At 48.8% G+C, this 5,921-nt stretch overlaps 1 long non-coding RNA gene across 1 annotated transcript; it reads left to right on the top strand.

The window, feature by feature from the left end:
* Positions 1-2,796: 2,796 nt before the first annotated feature.
* LOC132664785 (uncharacterized) lies at positions 2,797-4,649 on the top strand. The gene is made up of 2 exons (XR_009603834.3): positions 2,797-3,604; positions 4,136-4,649. It is a non-coding gene; the product is annotated as an uncharacterized LOC132664785 (long non-coding RNA).
* The last annotated feature ends 1,272 nt before the right edge of the window (positions 4,650-5,921 follow it).

Below are 5,921 nucleotides of genomic sequence, written 5' to 3'. Positions count from 1 at the left end.
GAATAAAGGTGAAGAAGGGGAAAAAATTGCCCAAATAATTCAATCTCCCTCTTATCGCTCATGGACGTGGTTCATGCATTTCCAAACTAACCTCAGGAAAAAAGCGAGTCGCCTTGTTAGGGAAATATCATCTCGTCCCGGTCCGTTTGTCACTTGAAGGCAACAAAGCGAAACCACATCTGCCTAAACATAAAAGGAGTCAGAGAGATGGCAACTATAGAAATGAAATGACTAGTGTTTATAATGACGGTGTAAAGGAGCTGTTGAAACCCATCTGGTCGAGAAGGGAATCGAAGAACAACTCAGGACATACATGGGACGCTTACAAAATACAGAAGAACTGGGAAAAAGGAAGCCTCAGACAGTGAACGAAAACGATCGGGTGCAGAGCTCAAAGAAATAAAAAATGAATATTGCAAAAACTGTCTCAGTGAGGAGTTTTCAAATCACTGAACACAATACAGATAAAAGATAGCATGTCTTCGCCAAATTAGTTTTCAAGGGCTCACTTCAGATTATAAAGAAATACTAGTGCAATGAAATGGTTACTTTGCATTTGTTTTAGAAAGGGGATAGAGAGAATTAAGATTTACTTCAGATCAAAAAGTCAATGTTCTCTAGGCGCTATGGAAACAGAACCAAACAGAGCTTGGAAATAACAAAGCAATTGATGCTAAAAGAAATGCATTGTCCTGTTTCCATTTTCTTCTGACTGGGGGTTTTAGAGCCAAGGATTGGTGAGTTAGTTAGAGACGGGGCTAAATATGGAACTAGATACCGGATCAGGAATTTTAGTCCTGGCCTTGTTACTGAAGAGGTCCTTGATCTTGGCTAAATCATTTCAACTCTCCGTGTCTCCCTCTTTTACGTCTAAACACTGAGAGTTACTTGCTTATTCAGTAAGCATTTATGGAGCCCCCAGTGCATGCTCGGGCTCCATGATCTTGCATATCCTGAAAGTTGTGTCTTCGGTGAAAGATACGCTGGTAGGAGAGACCATTTTTAGTTCACATCCCTCACTTGAAAGATAGCATAAACTGAGACCCAGGAAAGTTAAAGAAGCTGGTTAAGGTCTGTTGGCTAGGAACAGAGCTGCACGAGAACCCTGGTCTCCTGCTGCAGGCTGGAGGGTGGAGGCTGCATCGACCCCTCTTCATGACAAGTGGAAAGTTCCGGGTAACAACCTGAAGTTAATGCAGACGGAGGGCAAGTTCCCATGCTTCATGTGGTAGAAAAATAATAGCATCAACGAGTTATTTCCAGTTTTAGGATGCGTAATAAGGGCCCCTGGGTGGCTCCGTCAGTTAAGCGCCCGACTTCGGCTCGGGTCACGATCTCACGGTTCATAGGTTCGAGCCCCGCGTCGGGCTCTGTGCTGACGGTGCAGACCCTGCATAGGATTATCTCTCTCCCCCTCTCTCTTTGCTCCTCTCCCACTGGCACACGCACACTTTCTCTCTCTCTTTCTCTGAAAGTCAATAAATAAATACACTTAAAAGAAAAAAAAGATGCATAATCAAACCTCACTGCCTTCCATTGGTCTGAACTACAAGCCTGTTAAAGGCAATTGGACACTTTCATAAAAGTGGTCAAGGTTTGCTGATCACACATCCTGTGTGGAGATCGGTGTCAGTTCTGCGTTCCGTGCTCAGCACTGTCTAGGGCGGTGGGTACCAGCCCTGTTTACGGGCGAGAAGACAGAGGTCCGGAGAGTGAAGGAACCTGTTGGGGTCAAGGGACCACGCCCTGAGCGTGTCCACGTTGCCCACCGTGTTAACCGCTGGAGGCCAGAGAGGTGTGGAGGTCCAGAGCCGGGTTTCTAGAATTCCAGAACAGAGTTTCAGCAGGGAGTGATGGTTTGCCCGTGGAGGGATTGGCCAAAGAGTGGAATTGGGAAGAAGACTGAGTAGCGAGGGATTGGGAGGTGGTCACGGACGCTGAAGAGGTCAGGGCAGGCAGGGGATGACCCGAAGGGCCCCAGACACGCTGACACCAAAACTCCGCCTCCCCGCCCACTGCCGCTGGGCCACGATCCCACCTGCCGCCTGCCTCCCTACCTCCCAGCCCTGGGGCCCTTTGTGACTGCCTTTTCCTGTTCAAAGCTGCCGATTCTGGCATAATTAATACAAGTCATAATACATGTACTAACATAAAATTCTATGAGTCGAAATATTTGGAGTATTTAAATGTATATTAATATATAATACACATAGTATAGATTAATAAATATAATAGCCACCATTTCTTGAATGCTTGCCGGGTGGAAGCTGCTATGAAAGATATTAAAAATCCATATAAAATAGCACTCCATCTTCAGAACTTGCCTAAGGCCATGGGGTCAGGCGTGACAAGCCAGGGTTTGAACCTAGTCTGTGCAAACCGCAAGCTTATAGTTCTTTTGTAAAAAAATTGTGTTTATTTTGAGAGAGAGAGAGACAGAGAGTGTGAGCGGGGGGAGGGGCAGAGAGAGAGGGAGAGAGAGAGAGAATCCGAAGCAAGCTCCGAGCTATCAGCACAGAGCCTGACCACGGGGCTTGAACCCATGACCCATGACCCCATGACCCCATGACCCCATGGGTCACGACCCCATGACCGTGAGGTCATGGCCTGCAGCCAAGAGCTGGCCGCTTAACCGACTGAGCCACGCAGGTGCCCCCCAAGCTTATATAGTCCTTCAATCCCACTCTTCCTTAGGGTCAGGAGCAAGTGGAGGGATGAGCGTCAGTCTCCCCCCCCCCCCCCCCCCAGCCCGGGAGGGACCCTGTCTCAGACCTGCTGTGAACGTGTTGAGGCGGAGAAGCAAGGCCAGAGAGAGCCTGGAAGGAGATTAGAATCAGCACCAGGCATTTAAGACAGAGATTCTCAGGGCGTCTTGTGGAAGCTTTGAACGTGTGCAGGTGGGGGACCCCGGAGATCGGGTGTGCCTGGGGAGTCCTGGCAGCGCCCGAGCTTGGACAGGGCCCAGCACCCCTTCCAGCCAGCGCCACGATGCTCCAGGCTGCCCACTGCTGCCCCGTCCATCTCTTTGGTCACGGAGGTAAACCCCGGTGCTAAGTGGTGTCAAAGGGATGTCGTGATGCCGGTGGGAGCCGAGACACCCGGCCTCCAGGGACGGTCTGCCTTCTAGTAACTCAGCGTGACCCTGGATGAGCGGTACACCTTCCCAGAGCCTCCAGAGCCCCCCAGTAGGAGGAAGAGGTTGAGTCAGGGGACCTGGAACGGCCTCTTCAGCCGAGCACAGTAAGAAGGTTAACTCTGCAGTCACCGGCTTGACCGCAGTGTGATCTTGAACTTTCAGCTTAACTCCACCGAGCCTCTGTTTTGTCATCAGGTGAATGGGAATAACAATTTCGACCTCACAATGTCACTGTGAGGACGGACTGTCTCACGTTTTCTACCCCGACAGGCACTCACTTGCTCAAACCAGAGGCCGGGGCCTTACCCTTAACTCTTTCCTCTTCCGCACAAACCCCGTCCCTAATCCCATCCCTTCCCTGCCTCCGTGACACTCGCTTCTCTCCAACCCCGGGACTACACTCTTGCCCCTGCCCCCGTCCATCGTCTCCTCGGCAGCCAGAGTGGTCTTTCAGAAACACAATTTTGAGTAAGCCTTTTTACGACGTTCTAGTGGCTTCCCACTTCTCTCGAGGTGGAGCCCGCGACCTCGCAGGCCCTCATGCCCTCTACAGCCCCATCTCTCCCAGCCCCACCGGAACGCTCTGGGGACCTTTGGCTTCTCGGACCTCCTGTGCTCCCTTTCAGCCCCAGTCTCCCCTGTGGAGGTCACCTTCTTTCCCTTCTTGTCCTCTTCCCCCTTCGGCACCTCCCCGTGCCTGGAGCACCTCCCCTTGGAAGTGTTCGCTGAGCCCCAGTGATGGGTAGAGTGTCCTTTGCGACACACGTCACCCGTATCAGAGCCGCCTGGTTACGGGTTCATGTACCCTCCTGAGCTGTGAGCATTACAAAGTCAGGGGTGGTGTCAGGGACAGTCATCCCCGGCACCTGTCACACCAGGAGGCCAGAATGGTACTTCATAAATATTTGGCTGGATATATATAGATATGAATCGCCAGGTACAGTGCCTGGCGGAGAGTAGTGTTAACTCCATCGAAGCGATCGTTCTTTATTGCCCCAGCTCTAGTAGCCTGGGATCAGAGAAACCTGACCACCTGCACAGCTGGTATCTGGTTAGCACCGATCTTGCTGCGACGAGCCTACAGATCTGCACGGTTTGAAAAGCAAATGTAGACCAGCACGGCAAAAGCCCCCCCTTACAAGCGGAGGCATGCCAATGGCGCCCAATGGGTGGGGGACTGTCTCGACAGCTAACCCGCTGGGGCTCACGCTGCGCCTCGTGGCACCTGTTTGGAGACGCGACGTGCTCTCTGGTCCACCTGCTCCTGCCTGTGCCCTTCTCTAATTGTCAACCCCGTGGAGCCTTTCTTCATTTCCCAGCCGAGTGTGATTTCGTTGTCGTCTCAAAACGCAGAACACCTCTCCTCGCGCTGCGTTTCGATATTGGCAGGTGCAGCAAAGACCATCTGTGGGCACCGAACTCCTGATATAAAACGATATGAGTGGAAGTGATGTTTGGAGTATTTAAGTGTGTATGAATACATTACATGCATTAAAAGGTATATTGACACACACATCAGTAATTAATTAACTTAGTTAATTAATTAATCAAATTAATAAATACGGTAGCCACCATTTCTTGAATTTTTGCCATGTGAAAGGTGCTATGAAATATATTAAAATCCGTATAAAATATGACTCCATCTTCAGAACTTGCCCAAGGCCATGTTTGCTTGCCTCTCCACGCAGCCATGAACATTCCGCGTCCTGTACTGTTGCATGTAATCCCAACAGCATGCACGAAGAGAGTACTTGGCCTTCCTCCTCTGAGTGAGGCTCAGACACTTGCTCAGACCCAGATGAGCCCTAGGTCTGTCTTGACCTAAATTCCACGAACCGCAGCTCTGACACAAGACAAGCTTGATTTTCTCTTATTTGGGGGTAGTAGACATAGATTTTTTAATTTAATTTAATTTTTTTTTTTACTGTTATGTGCTTTTTTTTTTCAACGTAGACAGTTGAAAATAATTTAATGTAGTCGAATCCCTTCCCCTTCCCTTTTAAAAATTATTTATTTTTATTTTTCAAGTTTGTTTGTTTATCTATTTAGAGAGGAGGAGTGGAGACAGACAGAGAATCCCAAACAGGTTCTGCACTGTCCACGTGGAGCCCAATGTGGGGCTCGAACTCAGGAACCATGAGATCATGACCTGAGCAGAAGGCAAGAGTTGGATGCTTAACCGACTGAGCCACCCAGGTGCCCCCTCTTCTCCCCCTTTTAAAGGGATCCTGGATTTTTAGTCTTTATTACAGAGGCCTTTCCCACTTGGGGATAATAGTCTGTCAGAATAATGAAATTCTCTTAGAAGCGTTTCATTTTTTTTTTTTAATGTTCAAATCCTTCAGACATCTGGATTTTTTTTGGTACAAAGAGGGAGTTGGAGATCTAACTTATTTTCCCCCCATAGCTACTTATTGAAATTGATGTCAGTAAGTCCCCACCCAATCAGTTCTTGTCCCCACTGATATGCAAAGCCACCCTCGTTGCTAACTAAACGCTCATCTTTAAATGGATTTATTTCTGGACTCTCTCTTCCATTCCAGTCTTCCTACCTATCCATGCACCAGGGCTCTTCTACTAGGTACCGTAGCTTTGTAACATGTGTAACTCTTTGGAGGGCTAGCTTGTCCTATTCTTGTTTCTAGAAGAATTTTCCTCACCAGTTTTGCTTAGCTGGGGCTTTTTGTTTTTAAAATAAAAGCGTGCGAGACTTCGGTTCTGTCTAGTCCCTCCCTTTTGAATTTTCAACGAAAGGTACGTGTTAAAGAAAATGTACGGGGCCCGA

Source organism: Panthera onca, chromosome F2, assembly GCF_046562875.1.
Source record: "Panthera onca isolate mPanOnc1 chromosome F2, mPanOnc1 haplotype 2, whole genome shotgun sequence".
Classification (NCBI taxonomy): Eukaryota; Metazoa; Chordata; class Mammalia; order Carnivora; family Felidae; genus Panthera; species Panthera onca.
Note: the sequence above shows the minus strand (reverse complement) of the source record. Positions and strands in the feature narration are given on the sequence as shown.